Here is a 16,317-nt window from a genome sequence, read left to right as displayed (position 1 = left end):
ACTATCAGGACTCTCTAAATAAAACATAACCAATAGTGTGTGTGTGTGTGTGTGTGTGTGTGTGTGTGTGTGTGTGTGTTTATTTATTTATTTCAAGAAATTTGTTCATATGATTTTGAAGTCTGGCTAGTCCAAAATTGGTAGTTCCAGTCTGAAGGCTATCAGGCTGAATACTCAGGAAAGAGTTGATGCTGTAGTTCAAGATGAAAGGCCATCTGTTGGCATAAAACCCTCTTGCTTCAGAGAGGTTAGTCTTTTGTTCTAGTCAGTCCTTCAGTTGATTAGATGCAACCCACTCACATTATGGTGGGCAATCTGCTTTACTCAAAGTCCACTGATTTAAATGTTAATCTCATCCAAAAATACCCTTACAGAAATATCCAGAATAATGTTTGACCACACGTCTGGGATCTGTGGCCGAGACAAGTTGATACATAAAATAAACCATCACAGTACCCTTTGAGATTTTAATTTGGAAGATTTAGTGGACAACAGGTAGGGCCTAGAGGACTTTGGAAAGCTTTTTGTAGACCTTAACATAAAAAACTCTTATTTTCTTTTCTAGGTTTCACAGGTGAAGTGGTGAGTTCTGGGGAGCCACAGAGAAATGCCTCAAAAAACAAAGAGCCAGGCTTCCTCCTGCCTGTGGTCCAAGCAATTCTCATGGATCCCATGTGGTCTAGCTACTTCACTTGGCAATGTATAGATTGGGACTTGGAGTCAAAGGCCAAGGTTAGGGGTCGCAAATTTCAATGTGTACAAGGGTCAGGCAGGTAACAGAAATGAGCCAGCAGGCCAAGTATAAGGCCAACAACAATGCAAGTACAATGACAAATGATAAATGTCCCTTTACCTCAGGGTTAGGGAGTCAGGAGGAAACGGTGGACCAGGAGTAAATTGGAGTGTGTTTGTCCCACCTGTAGGGGTTAGCTGCCCCTTCCTCAAGCTGATGATTGTCACACATTCTTGTTCTTCAAGAAAATTAGAAATCTGGATTTCCATGTGAAATCTCTCGATTTTCTTTTTCATTATTTTTCATACATTTTATGTAATATTTTTACATTTTATTTTGAAATAACTACAGGAATCCACAAAAACAGTCCAAAAATCTTCACATGCTCTTTGCAGGTCCACTGGAGACAAGAGTCCCCACATGTTAATGTTTACTCATGCTTACTTTATCATTCTCTATATTTATCTCTGTCTCTTTCTCTGTTTTTCCTTAACTTTTTGAGAATTAGAGCTGAATTATTAGTAGACATGACAGAAGATCCATTCAGAAATGGTTGCTCAGTTCTTGATTGTCTCCATGATGGCAAATCCTAGTCCTTGTGAGTTAATGTTATTTCTGGAAACAATAGTTTGTTGACTAGTCAAGACTTGGTAGATTTTTCTTTTACTGCACTGTATAATCATCCTTTCTCATTTTGGATGACATATTGAGGAGATTCCACAGTTTTTATAAGTTCTTTTTGGTTATTAAGAGTTCATTCAGTTTAAAATTTTACCTCCTTTTCTCTCTTTAGGAGACATGAAAGCGGGAAGATCTGGTTCTGGATCTCAGGTGAGGTGGGACAGGCAGGTAGAGATTCTAAGGTAACTAACTGGTCACTGTCAATGGAGAGAAAAGTCCTTATCTCCTTCTGGCCTGGTCTGCATTCATCTGCTCTTCTGGGGACCACCACTGATGTATGGTGTACTGGTCTCCTGTTCCATCGCAGCTCTCCCACCCTTGCTGTGGAACCCACCAAAATGACAGTTATCTTAGGCCCTGCTAGTGGCCCTCAACTTAACCTCCCACCAGGTGCTACTGCCTCTCATCTGGCCTGGAGACCCTGTGTGGCCTCTTGGCCTTTGACCCCTCTTCTAAATGCATTCATGGGAGCAATGGGAAATTCTAAGTTCTTTTTCTTGCCTTGCGAAGGCTTCAGGAGACTGAGGCTGGTGCATTTTCTTGTAACATGGATTACCATAAAAACTCCTGCTTTATTTGTAAGAGAACCTCCCCACATCTTTCCCCAGCCTAGGCACCACAGGGACCCCTGGGTGGAGTGGCTTTGCTGAGGGAACCAACTGCTCTCTCATGGGAAGGTTGGTAGGCCTGCACATGCAGCAAATTTTACTACCCCAGAAACCTTGTATATAAGAGAAGGAATGTAGCTCCCTTGCCCCTCCCCAGCACACACACACACACTCTTAGGAGTCTGGGTTTATCTGGGTACTGTAACTGTTTCCCTGTGCATTTATGCCTGGGAGTGAGGCCTGCTGCAGGTTGGCATGGGAGATCTTGTTTTTTGTTTTTGTTTTTGTTTTTAATTAAAATAATTAAAGTATAGTTGATATATGATATTATATTAGTTTCAGGTGTACAACATAGTGATTAGAAATTTATTCACTTTATGAAGTGGTCATCACAATAAGTCTAGTGACCTTCTGTCACTACACAAAATTATTACAATATTACTGACTGTATTCCCTATGCTGCATTTAACATCTCTGTGACTTATTGATTATATAAGTTTGTACCTCTAGATTCCCTTCACCTTTTTGCCCTTTCCCCTGCCACCCTCCTACTGCTTTATGCATCCTAATTTAAGGCAAAGTTGACAAAGAGACTTTCTCAGAGGGATAGAACTGTGCTTCCTTGATGGCTTTGTGTCATTCTGGCTAATGCTGGAAATTCTGCGTTTGTCTTTTTGGCAATAACAGCTCCCTCCTCGCATTACCCCAATCGAGGCCTCGCTTTAGGGGACACACCCTCTCCCCCAGCTCTTTTACATTTTTAGCATCTTTCAAGTCTTTTCCTGTTGCCTCAAAGGTGTTTCCTGTTTCTACAGGGCCTTTTCCTAGAGTGGATTATGATTCAGGGGGAGGAAAAGTCATGTTAGCAGAACGATCACATCACTTTAACGAGAACCAGGATCTTCCCTTGCCCACATCCTTCAGTTTTCATCCCCTAACCTCACCCCCTCCTCTCTAAGTGTGGAGAGATCTTGCTGAGGGACTAGTTTCTTCCTCAATGGAATGTGGTCGGCCAAGGCAGAAACTATGCTCACCCAGCAAAATCATATAAGAGAAACGTGTGTGGGCGCAAGTGTGGGAGGCCTGGGGCTTGGATGGAAAGGACAAACTTGCATCACAGAATCATGGAAACCTTGAGGCCTTCTTAGCATGTAACTAGAGTGAGTATGAGGTGAGGCTTCAGAGAGTGGCTGGGACTTGACGCATATTAGGCCTGGACTGGCGAGGGGTTGGAAAGGTATCCGGAGCCAAAGTTGGGACATAGGAGGTAATTCTATGTGAAGCCTTATGTGAAGGATGTAAGCAGTGGAATCTGGGAAACATAGATTTGAAAAGTAGCCTGGATCTAGGTCACAGGTGGCTAAGAAGTGGGAGTTATGTGGTGGGAAATGGGAAACCACATGAAAGAGTTTTGAATTGAAAGTGTTGGTGAGGGTGGGACATGATGAAAACTTCTGAACTCACCTCATGTCATTTTCCTCCTGCTCTTCATGGCAAACTTTCCTATCTTTCCCATTTACCCTGCTCCACTTCCAGACAGACACTTCCTTTCTCCCCTCAGCTCTGTCCTGTTCCAGCACAAAATTCTCTCTTTCAGAAAGTCTCTGATCTCTGTGGCTCCTAAAGGTAGGTATCACAGTCCTCCTTTCTCTGGACACTGCTTCTGCTTCTCTTCCTTCCTTCCTCCATCATTAGTCCTTCCACCCAGAGCTGGGGCCGGAGGGAGAGAAGGTTCACTGATCCTGGAGCAGAGGCAGCTTCTGGGTCATCTGCAAAAGAGGGAACAGTGGCCATGTCAAGTAGGGTGCAGGAGATGAGCCAGATCTAACTGGGGCTGTCTGGAGTTCCTTGACTTCTAATCTCAGGCGTACCTGTATGGACACACAGGAGAGAAATCTCTGCTACACAGGGTCCACCAGAAATACTTTTTTGATATTTTAACCAAATCACTCTCTGTTATTCTCCCCAGACTTAGGCTACTCATAACATCCCTTTGAATGTGAAATCATTCTCTAACTCTCCTCCATACTGTGCTAGATGTCTGAGTTACATAGTTAAAATGGAAAAGGTATGACGTGGTTGCAGATATGAGGACCTCAGCCCTTTCCTTTATTCTTTTGACAGCATGAGTGAAGTACATATTATGCAGCAAACATTGTTTTAGAAGTTGAGGATACCATTTGGAGGAGGGTAAACAGTCTGCCCTGGGATGTATTTGGAGGAATTATCATAATTACACAAACAATGTACATTAATGACTTTTGTGATGGTTCTAAGAAGGCAAACTGCAGGAGGCAATAAAATGGAAAGCAGGGACCTAAAGTATTCCTGGGCTTCAGTAAGGCTGCTCTGAGGAAATCCATTGACAGGAGAGGTAAAGGGGAAAGCATTTGAAGACTGGATAGGAGGAGGTTGGCTGTGGGTGGGTAAAAGAATGGGCAAACAGTTGTGTAACAGTCTATGCAGTTTGGAAATGGCTTGGCTTGTTGGAGGGAAAAGGACAGCCAGGGTGGCTGGAGCAGAATGGACAAACCAGATATGCAACTGTAGAGCCAGAGGGTGCCTGAGGGTACCTGGCTTCCCTGCCCAGGAGGCACAGGCCCTTGTGTAGAGAACCTTGCAGGAAGCAGAAGTGGGCTGCGGAAACAGACTTGAGAGAACTGCCTCTGCTGAGGAGGAGGAGGAAGGGGTATGCAGGCAGGTGGCTGTAAAGATGGGTGCAGGGGGAGGGCTCTCCTCACAGGCACAGACAAGGGTCCCAGCCAGAGCTGCCAAGAGAGGAGAGCTGTGAAGCTCATGCTTCCGTGTACTGGAGTAGGTAAGCCACAGAATCCTTAGAGATTCCGGGATCTGGCGTGTCGGCACTGTCTCCCTGGGCCTCTTTGAATGATGACAGAGACCAATGGAAACCAGTCTTCCAGCGGTGTGTTCTCTTCTCCATCTCTTCTTCCACTTCGGAGCCACTTGTTATCTCAACGAAATCTGGCTGGGGCTAGCTGGTTCCCACCTTCCCTGCAGGTTGGTCCTGGACAGCAGCTCTGGAGCTGGCACTGTCTTAACTGGCATGCAGGCATCCTTTGCCTCTCTTCTTCTACCTGTCACCTAGGTCGCCATCTCTAGTGGCATCTGAGGTTCTGGGATAGACCATGAGAGGTTTCTGGGGAGGGATCTGTTAGGAGAACTGTGCCCAGAATTCTCTCCCTCCATCTAAAAGCAGGTGTGTGACCCAGAGGGCCAGACTCAGCCCCCTCAGGACAGAGTGGAGTGGCCTGAGGTTTCCCTAGAGTGGGCCAAGCCCATCCCAGGAGGCTGCCTTCAGGGCACCAGGAGAACCCTCCTCACTAAGGCCTGGAGATTCTGGCACCTTCTCTGGGGGTCTCCACACTGCAACCAGTGTTTCTTAGCCTCTGCAGGCCCTGACTAAGGAGTTTTCAGTCCTAGCTAATGATCCTCAACTCCAGAAAATTCTCCTGGTAAATTAGCCAGAGGACATACTCAGTTCTGATTTGCCCTTTAGATGGGGAAGGGTGGCCAGTAACGTGGGTAATCCACATTAATGGAAAACTCAGAGAGGCTTCTTCTCTGCCTCAGAATCACTTCTTGTAGCCTCCTGTTTGCTTCGAGATGACAGAATTGTACTTGCGTCTCAATTTTTTAACTTATTAACTGTGGGACCTTGGGAAAGGCAATTCACCTGCCCCACCTCAACTATTTTTCATCTAATGATTGGAAATTAATAGTCCTTATCCTACAGGTTTATTGAGAAATACGTATGTCCAGATTGGTCATCATTCTCCTCCATCCATTCCCAGGCCCAAGTTGGGGAGCCGAGGATAACATGAAACTTTGGTTTCTGGTCCTGACAAAACCTGTCTATTCCCTGAGGCATCTTCTCTGTGTGGAGCTGATCCTGCCCTTGCCCATTTCCTGGGGCTGTGGTGAAAACACTTTAAGATTCATTTCCCAAAGTGCTTTCTCTGTGCCAGGCACTGTGTGGGTCTACACAGACACAGACGAGTAGGTTGTGGTGTTGTCTTGAGGGACGCACAATGGGCAAGGGCCCTGGACAGATGAATAGACAATTGGCATGCAGTGCCTGTAGGAGGAGACATCACATCTTGGAAGAAAAAGTATGCCCCTCCTAGTCCACAGGGCGAGGGGTGGAGCTCTGCCTGGTCATTTAGTAGCTGGGTGATTTGGGCCGTGCCACGTAATCTCTCTGACTCTGTCTTGCCATGTACAGTATAATCTAGGGCACTCGTGAAGTTCAGTGGGAAAAGCTTGGATGGGTAGGTTGGGTGGGGCTCCTCCTTGATCTCTGGCTGTGTCCCTCTCACCTCCTCAGGAACCCATTCTGTCCAGACTTCTGGTTGTTTAATTGTGAGCCTCTCTTAGCTTCCACCTTTCAACACAGAGGCATCTAAAAATAAACAATGTTTTATTTTACAAGGACATGGGGTCTATCAAGTCTCCCTCTTGAGATGTGGTCCTTTTGTCATTTCCTCAGCTCTGGGCCTGGCCATTTCTTATCTCTACTAAAGGAACAGCTTTAGATGATTAGATGTTAGATGATTTTGCTTCTGATAGTGTCAGCTTCCATCTACCCTATGTCCAAGTGATTTACTTCTAATACACAAATTTTATAGCAGATCCCACTTTCATGAGCAGGCTCCTCTCTGTCCCTTCCATTTCAACCCCTCCTCACTTCCTCGTCTGGATTCTCCCTCAGTCAAGTCAAATATCTTTCCATTTCTTGCACGGATTTTGTTTTTTCCTTGCCTCTGCCTTTTTATTTATTTTCCTCCATGTATTGTCTTTAATGCCTTCCTGGCAATTCAGGCTACGGAGACTTCCTTGAGTCTGTGCCGGAGTCAGCCGGCTAAAGTCGATCAGTACTTGAAAGAGGGGGGTGAAGCCTAAGGGAAAAAAGAGAAGACAGAAAAGATCTTTCCTGGAGGGCATACAGTCAGAGCTGCAGCTACAATAAACCCAGAGTACGTGTCAACTGTTACATGCATATACCTTAGTTTTCCAAACTCTGGAATGTGTGTAATATCCCATTTGCCATAACTGGTTAGGCTTCAAGCCTCGTGGGTTGACGCCATAATGGGATACAGTTTGATGCTCTGGGCATGTAGAACACTGTCTAACAATTTGACGAGCTGCCTCTCTGGGAATATTGAACTGCCTTTTCAAACTTTGACTATTTTGATGATGCAATGCATGTGACTGTTGGGCAAGCTCCAACTGAGTGAGACTGATTACCTGAGTAGCTCGATCAGCAAGAGCATTTCCCTCTGATAAAGGTCCTGGGAGTCCTGAATGTGCTCGAATGTGACCCACATAACATGGATGGACTCATGCATGCAAACATCTTTGCACTTGAGAAAAAAGTTCCTGTACTTGATTATTTGCAGTGTCAATGTAAGCTACTGTTTCTAATACCTGTAAAGCTCTAGCAATGTAATGACTGTCTGTGTATAGGTTAAAAGAACAACGAGCCATAAGTGTAAATATGGCAGCCATATTTTTATAGGATTTTCCAAGAGACAAATTGCAACAATTTGTCTCTTGGAAAATGATTATCTGTAACTCCGGGGTAGTGGGCAAAGGCAATAGCCCACGCATCATCATTGTGAAATAACCAGTCTATTTGTTGTTTAGTAAAAGAAACACCAATTAAAGAAGGCTCTGCTCCAAAATATTTGCGAGATTCTTCTTGAGCCAGTTGTACTAAGCAAGCAACAGATTCAAAATAAGGAGTTAACACCCTAGCTGGTGATACAGGCAAATGCAACCAAAGCAGAGGACCGTTCTGCCACAACACCACAGTGGGCGTGTGTGCAGTAGCTAGGACATAAGCAGCTCATCCCTGGGAGTAGTCTACATAATTTACCTGTTGTTGCTCTATGGCCTGTTCTACCTTCTGCAAGGCGAGCCGACCATTTTCTGTTAATTCTCTTTTAGATGTAGGAGCAGGGTCCCCCTTGAGAATGTCAAACAGAGGTTTTAATTCACCTGTGGAAATTTTTAAGTGTGGTCTAAGCCAATTAATATCACTCAAGAGTTTCTGAAAATCTTTCAAAGTTAATAACTGGTCCTTTCTCAACTGAATTTTCTGAGGCAATATAGTCTTTGGGTATAATCTATGTCCTAAATAAGAATAAGGAGGCTCTGTCTGCACCTTTTCTGGAGCAATAACTAATCCTTGTTTCTTAAGAGCTTTTTGAAGGTGAGCATAAGCTGCTAGAAGTAGTCCTTCCTCTTTTTCTGCCAAAAGAATGTCATCCATATAATGGATGATGTACACCTGTGGATATGCTTGCCTGGTTTTGCTCACTGCTTGAGCTACAAATTTTTAACACAGAGTAGGCTTTAATCGTTTTTCCCTGCAAATGCTGCGGCCATGGCCAGACATTGCGTATATGCCGGCCCAATATCAGAACACAACCGGATATAGTCTGCCATATCTCCTTTCTTTCTGTATGGCCTGAGAGCAGCCTGACATGCAGAATTGGCGTTTTCATAAGCCAGTTTTTTACTAAAAGCATACCTGCCTCTGCATCCCCTATCAGTCTTCGAGCTGTTTCCATAAGCCGTGCCACAAATTCCTGAAATGGCTCATCAGGTCCCCGCCTTATCGTAGATAAATCTTCAGTTTGCCTTCCAGTAGCGGGCAATTTATACCAAGTCCTTTTCGCAGCAGCACTTATTTGTGCACATGCTCCCCACTCATATCTCAATTGCTGATCATTTGCAAAATATTGGCCTTCTCCCGCTAACATCTCAAACGTTACTTGTAACTCTTACTGGGGGATTCTGATTTCTATTTATCTCTGCTGTTTTTTCACATTGATCATAATACTCTGATTTCCATAATAAAAAATCCCCAGGGGTGAGACAAGCTCAAGCTAAATTCTTCCAATCAGCAGGATTTAGGGCTTCTAAAGATAATGTTTCTAGGATAGCCTGAGTGTAAGGGTCAGTAGGACCATACTGAGCACATGCCAATTTCAACTCTTTTATAGATTTAAAAGGGATAGGATTATGCCCCCTTATGAGAACCTGTTGACCCTGCGCATCTTGAGCCTGTTGTTCTGTTACAGGACACGTCAAATGAAACCCCTGTATATCATCACCTCTTTGTATTGCCTGATATAACGTACTTTGTAAAGGTGAAAAAAGTTTAGGCCCCCGAGACTGCTTAACAACAGCAATGACTGGCTGTGGCTCCTCAAACGGAGGCAGAGGATCTATCCTATAGGGGTCTCTGCTAGGTATTTTAAGTGTTTTTTCCTGATTCCCCAGTTGCAGAGTTAACTGTTGTACTGCACCTTGTAACCCCTAAACAACTTTTTCTAGATCTTTAGTTTTATTATCAGAGCCAACCGCCGCCACGAGGGGAATACAACCTCCTTCATTATAATATTGCACGGCTTCTTCCTCTAGTTGTTCTGCATCCCCCGGATCCAATGATTCCTTTCTGTGTCTGGAAAATAAAAACTCAAAGAAACTCAGGGTGTGTCAGCGGCGCGGAAGGCTTAGTTTCATTTTCCTTCCCGGCTGCCTGCCTGTCTTCATTTGCTTTTTCCCTCTCATGCCTAGCATCTAGACTATCTCTAATTAAAGTCCACAAGCTAAAAGTATCTACAGGCGCTTTGCCAGGTCCGTGGACATCATAATAATCTTACAGTTTTTCTCCTACCTTTTTCCATGTCTCTAAATTCACTGTTCCCTCCTCAGGGAACCAGGGACAAACTTTTTCTATAAATTCTAAAAAATTACACAATTGTTGATGCCCTACCTTAGCTCCTCTAGCCTGGAGCATATTCTTAAGCATATGTACAAAAAGCTGCCGGCTATTTCCATTTCCCATTTTTCTTTTATTAAGTCGGCTTTTCTCTTATTTCTTTGTATTTACAAACACAGCAACCCTTATTTTTCTGAGCTCTCACTTCACGCGGTGTCTTTCTTACTCCCGGACTGTTCCACCTCACTCACCTCTGCCGTTTACTCGGCTTTATACTCAGGGGTCCCGCTTTTTCCTGCGGTGGCGGTCTTCACCTCAACGTTCCGTCAACGTTCTGTCCCAAGCTTCCAGGTCCCTGTTCGGGCGCCACTTGCCGGAGCCAGCTGGCTAAAGTCGATCAGTACCTGAAAGAGGGGGATGAAGCCTAAGGGAAAAAAGAGAAGACAGAAAAGATCTTTCAGGGACGGCATACAGTCAGAGCTGCAGCCGGAGTTTATTTAGCATAGCCTATTTATGTGATTATTGAATACCATAATCAATCACTACGTTACCATAGCAAAGCACACCATACATATCTATAACAATACTTGTCAATTACATATGATCATACATAGCCCTGTTTCTAAGGTTGTAAAACATTCTGTTACCTTAAAAGGTGAGTTTACGAGGCTCACCAAGGTAACTCAACTTCCTATTTCCTAGAACCATTGTTTAAGCAAACTCAGTAGCCATGTTATGGCTTCTAGCTACGTGACTTCTTCAGTGCCTCATAATGGCTTCCATCATGTCCCAAAATGGCTCCTGACAAGTCTGGAAAGAAAGCTTGCATGTTCTTGAAGGCATGGAGGGCCTTCAGGGGTTCCGTGGTGAAGCGGGCTGGCAATGGGCCTCGAATTCCTATGTAGTTCATGGTGGGACTCCCCAGGAAGGGAACTGAGGACAGGTTAAGACACGGGGGATACTTGGCTTTGGAGATATTGGTGCTGCTCTCTTTAATTGATGGCTAGCTTCCAGGAAGCCTTCAGCAGAGTCAGGTAATCCTAAAGTAGTTGAAGTGGGAAAAAAGTGGCAAAGAGTTGGGAGTCCAGAGGTGAGTTAATTTGCATATAAAGGCAGGAATAGAGACCATGGATAGGAGAAAGGGGGAGACTTCAGAGGAAGGTAGGTTGGGGCGCCAGTCCTGCAGATAGCAGCCACTGGCATCAGAGGTAAGTGTGACCAGGTTTCTGCCCTCATGAAGCTCACAGTCCAGGCCTGGTAATAAAGTTAAAGTAAAAAGTTGATATGAATATGGCCTGTAGGGGAAGTACCTGGAAGAGCTAAAAATGATGGTCTAAAGTAGTACAGAGATGTGGTGGGGAGAAGAGGGGAAATCTTAGATGAAACGCTCAGGTGGTGTGGTCAGGAGAATGAGGGAGAAGAAGTGCTGTATTCCTGAAGATCTGAAACCAAGAGAGTGGGGTGGGAGGCGGGTCAGAGATGGACGGGGTTTGAGCTGGGTGACGGCTCCTGTTGTAGAAGAGCAGAGGATGTGCGTGTGTGTGTGCGTGTGTGTGTGTGTGTGTGTGTGTGTGTGTGTGTGTGTGAGAGAGAGAGAGAGAGAGAGAGAGAGAGAGAGAGAGAGAGAGAGAGTGGGAAGATGCTGTCTTCTCAATCCAAAAGTCATCTTGGACAGATTATTACACAACTGACAGGAACAGTTCTTGCTATTTACATAAGTCTTTTCCAGGAAGAAATGAGCCCTCAGGTGCTGGAATCGCACTGCCAAGGAGCAGCCTGTGCATCACACCTGATTCTCTCCCCTTTCTGGGCCATAGGAATTAAAGGGACAGGTACTCCCAGGTGTGGTGGTGAGGGGTCAGAGGTTTCTATGGTAAAGACACTTTTAATTTACTTAACATGACATGCTTTTCATGGCTTTAAAACTGCTCTGTAATGACTGTTACCAAGCTTGAGCTGTTACCTGATATGGAGAGGGAGAGAGGCTTGGGATAAGAGCAGGGTTGGAATGAAGCCCACTTCAGTCCTCTGGGTTATTTGAGGGGGAGCTTGTCCCCGGATGCCTGGTTGAACATCCTGGTGATTGTCAAGGGGCTGATCTGACCTTCCCCCTGTCCTTCATGTTCTTTCTCATTCTTCTCTACCTGAGCGAGGCAAGGTGGAAGATGTGGAATACAGAGGGAGGAAGTGACCCTTCCTTAAGAGGATGGGCGTGATGCTTCTTACATCTAACACATGGACAGATGGTGCCTTTACCTGGTCATCTTGCACTGATCACGTTGAGTGACTTCACTGGTCTTCCTGTCAAGCACCAGTGGGCACTGCAGTAATCAGTTGTTTCTAGGAGCTGGTAGAGGCCCGGTCACCTTGGTCAAGTGCACTAAGTATGACCAGAAGGTAAACCAGCTGAATTTTATATATGCCTTCCAAGAAAATGTCTTCAGAATCAATGTTCCAGGCTTTGAATAATCTCAAACTGACACATCATGTAACTCTGAACTAATTAATATTTGGAAATGGTCAACTATCATTAAGAACCAAGGGTGAGGAATAAGGTGAAGAGAAGTTTGAGCTGAAAAGTCAATTTTGTTATTTCATCATAAGGCTCCCTTTCTTGTCTAGCTCCTGAACTGGTTCTGAAAGTCAGTTCAAAAGGGGAGACAATGTTGGAGCATTGGAAGTACATTTGGGATGAGTAAGGCTTCCCAAGGTGATTAGTTTGAAGAACATGGTGCTCATTTAGATGGAGAAGTACTGATTTATTTGAGACAAATATGTTCTCCTCTCTTTATTACTATCAAGTTGGGACTTGGCCTTAGCAAGGTCTTTGGAACACTTAATACATGCTAAATTCCTTCATTCTGATGGACTAGAGAGCTGAGGAGTCATTAGATATCAGAAAGTTGCAGGGGATGGAATTAATTTAGGGAGACTTCCTGGACAAAGAGGCCTGTGGTGAGATGGACATGAGGACCTTCAAAGCTGGGGACTCCTTAGTGTAAAGCTTGGACACAGAATTGGGGCATGTGAATTAAGTGGAATTGACTTTGGGAACTCTTAAAATAAGGGGGTAACAGATGAGGCAGGCGATTGGTAGAAAGCTAAGGTAAATTGCTATAATGGAGTTTTAAACAACAGGAAAGGCAAATCACCTTGGTTGCCTGCCATTTCCTGATTTTGGATAATTGGAGCCAGTTCAAAAATATCAAAGGGGCCTGAGTAGGTCTTGGTCCACCTCTACCTCCAGCCTTACCTCCTTAATTCTTCCCCACCATTCTCTTTCCCCTGACACCACCCTTATCCATTTACCTAACTTTATTCTTCATCTGTTGTCAATAAATGTTTATTGAGTGCCTCCTATGTGCCAGGGATTGTTGTGGGCACCGATTAGTTTGAGTTGTTTAGTTTTCTTTATCTCCCACCACCCTGGAGAATCTCATCTTTCTCTACTGAGAATGCAAATATGACACTATCATTTTGACCAAGTGTGCACATCACATACCTCAGTCAGAGAAAAATCTAGTATCTGGTGATAACCCACAACAAACCACGACTCTGTCCCTTTACCCCAACCCTTCATTCTTGAGTTGTTGACTCCATAGTGCAGAGAAACTTATCTTTGACTTTGGCTGCCGATGATGTAATGACCTTTGCTGGTATGATAATCATGGGACAAACTACTCTTTTTCTACCAATGAATAAAGAACAGACCAGTTGCTACTTTGCTCTTTTTCTTTACTGTCTGTGTGTCTTATTCAGATTGCTCAGTTCTTCTAAAAGAATTCCTTGCAGACACTGGAAATAAAAATACTTTGTTTCAAATGTTAAAATTTGCCTCTGAGTTTTCTAGTTTTCTTTTGACATCACCCAAAGATCTTTTCTTTTGAGATCCAAAGCTCATTGAAACACTCTCTTAAGCCCCAAACCATCTATACCTGGATAAATCACGCCATTATTTTGGAGGGCAGAAAGTCTATCGCCAGTTATTTTTTTCATAAATTATTCTGTAATAAGAATGATATAATTCTGCTCGCATGTATGAGCAGAGCCTGGAAAGGAGAAGCAGGGTCCTCTTGAAGGCTGGGGTAATTCTCTAGGCAGTGGTTGACCCTCAGGGCCCTGCGGGTTCTGACACCGAGTCTCAGTGTCTGGCATACTCTCTGCCTCTCCTCCATCCCACCCCTAGCCCACCACCCAGTCCCCAACTTCTTGGTTAACTGCCACACAGAACTGGCTAGCTGATCCGAGATCTCATGAATTTATAGGTGGCCATATCACTGCTAACTTTTTGGGTGGTGGTGTGGAAGAGCGTTCTCCAGAGTGAACACAGTTTTCTAGGGTTTTCTAGGGACCAGGGAGGGTCAGAACCCAGGCCAGGCATTTGCAGATTTCTGCCAGTTATTTCGGAGCCCCAGCAGCAGTCTTGTGAGGCAGGAGTAAGATAGGAGCAGCCCTGTGAGCCTTGGCAGTGAGCGCTCCTGGTAGGGTCAGGAATCTGTTAGCTGAACAGTTTGAATCCTAGTTTTTTGTTTTTAAATTCCCTGTTTAGTCTCCTTAAATAAAATCATGCTGAACATTTCAGACTATTGCTGGACTAAATGAATTAAACAAAGGGTATTTTTCCATGCATGAGCCAGGGAGGATTTCAGGGGCCCAAATGGGGTGGGATGGCAGTGACGTTCTCCAGAACAAGTCATGGAGACAGATTCTGGCTGCCTGGCCTGGCTCTCTCCTCTCTTTCCTCCAGCATAAAACTCTTATGTAGTGTTTCTGAGTTTAGAGTTAAGAAAAGAAGACAGCTCCTATATTCAGGGCTCATTTAAAGGCTGAGTTTTCAAAGAAGATCAGGGGTGTGGGAAACAGCAAGAAAACTAGGCTTGTTTGAGCAGAGCATGTGCGAACATATTTTGGGTCTGGATGAGGGCTGCTCTAGGGCCCAAGCCTGGGTTTCCATACCATTAAGTAGAGTCACCTAGTACTCCCTCCCTTCCCTTTGTCTTAGAACGTTTTTCATTCTTGCCATAGCTAAATGCTTACAAGCTGTGCATTTCTGACATCCACCGGAAGCAACTTGCCACACGTTCGGTTCACCTTTGGCCTGTGATGGTCGTTCTCTGGGAATGTTTCCACTGAGTGGCTGGGAGAACGTGGATCGTTTTCACAAAATTGTAACTGGCCTGCTAGGTCTTCCCGGAAAGCCACCACCCCTCCCTTGGCCTGTGTGCCCTCCTGTGTAAAACAAGTGGGCATCATTAGATTCTTCTCGGGTTCCTGCCTGTTTGCTCTGTCCCAGGGTGTGGGCTGGCCCCTCCCCAGGTCTCCCGGGGCTCTCTGGCCGATGTAAGCCTGCCTGAGATTCAGGGCTGGAGCCCTGCCTGGGTGGAAAGTTCCCTTTCCAGAGAAGATTCTGAATCCATGCTCTGGACGGACAGTGTTCATCCCATTCCCTGCCGGTCTCCTCCCAGCCTCAGGACACTTCTGTCTGAGAGAAACACTGTGTTAAGAACAGTTTTCTATAAGCTTTGTGAATTTCCTGCTTCTCCCAGATCTCAAGATTCACTCTCAGGCTGTGGAGGCAGCCCTCTGTGTGACCCAGGATCAAAGTGTTGGGGTGGGGGGCACCCCCCCAGTGCCATTGGGAGCTCTGTCTTGACAGGCATGGCAAATCCAGGACAGCAGAGGACGCTGAGGGAGTGACCTGATGGTCCCCACTGCCCTCCTTTTGCTCCAGAAGTCATCTCAGACTACCCTGTCTTTGTTTATTTCCCCCATTTTATTTTTATTTATTAATTATAAGTATAATCAATTAATTAATTAATGGTGACATTGGTTAATGAAATCCAATGTTTCAGATGTACGCTTTAACAGTAAGGCATATATATAGTTACACTTCTTTCTGTCACCACATATTTGACCCCTTTTACCCTGGCTACCTCTCCCTCCCCTCTAGTAATCACTAGTCTATGGTCCACGTCCACGAGTCTCTGTTTGTTTGTCCTATTTATTTGTTGCTTTTAGGTTTATATTCCACATATAAGTGATATCAAATAGTTTTTAACTTTTTCTGTCTGGCTTATTTCACTTAGCATGATTATCTCGAGGTCCATCCATGTTGTCACAAATGGCAGTATTTCATCTCTTCTTATGGCTGAGTAATATTCCATTGTATATATGGACCACAGCTTCTTTATCCAGTCATCCATCATAGGATACTTCAGTTGCTTCCATGTCCTGGCCACTGTGAATAATGCCGCTATGAACATCAGTGTGTAGATATCTTTTTGGATATATGTTTTCAAGTCTTTGGGGTAAATACCCAATAAAGGGATTGCTGGATCATATGGTAGATCAATTCTTAGTTTTTTGAGGAGTCTTCATACTGTTTTCCATAGTGGTTGTGTCAATTTGCAGTCCCACCAGCAGTGTATGAGGGTTCCTTTTTCTTTGCATCCTCTCCAACATTTGTTGTTACTTCTCCTGTTGATTATAGCTGTTCTAACAGGTGTGAGAGCCACCCCTGTCTTTAAACCAGACTCTTCCTCATC

General features: G+C 44.6%; 1 long non-coding RNA gene across 1 annotated transcript; it reads right to left on the bottom strand.

The window, feature by feature from the left end:
• Positions 1–1,097: 1,097 nt before the first annotated feature.
• Positions 1,098–10,225, bottom strand: LOC107521089. The gene is made up of 3 exons (XR_001599503.2): positions 10,024–10,225; positions 3,487–3,791; positions 1,098–1,735 (listed from the first exon to the last, which is right to left on the bottom strand). It is a non-coding gene; the product is annotated as an uncharacterized LOC107521089 (long non-coding RNA).
• Between the last annotated feature and the right edge of the window lie 6,092 nt (positions 10,226–16,317).

The sequence above is a fragment of the Rousettus aegyptiacus genome, unplaced genomic scaffold (assembly GCF_014176215.1).
Source record: "Rousettus aegyptiacus isolate mRouAeg1 unplaced genomic scaffold, mRouAeg1.p scaffold_m13_p_2, whole genome shotgun sequence".
Classification (NCBI taxonomy): domain Eukaryota; kingdom Metazoa; phylum Chordata; class Mammalia; order Chiroptera; family Pteropodidae; genus Rousettus; species Rousettus aegyptiacus.
The sequence above is the reverse complement of the archived record's forward strand: the minus strand, read 5'-3'. Positions and strand labels throughout refer to the sequence as shown.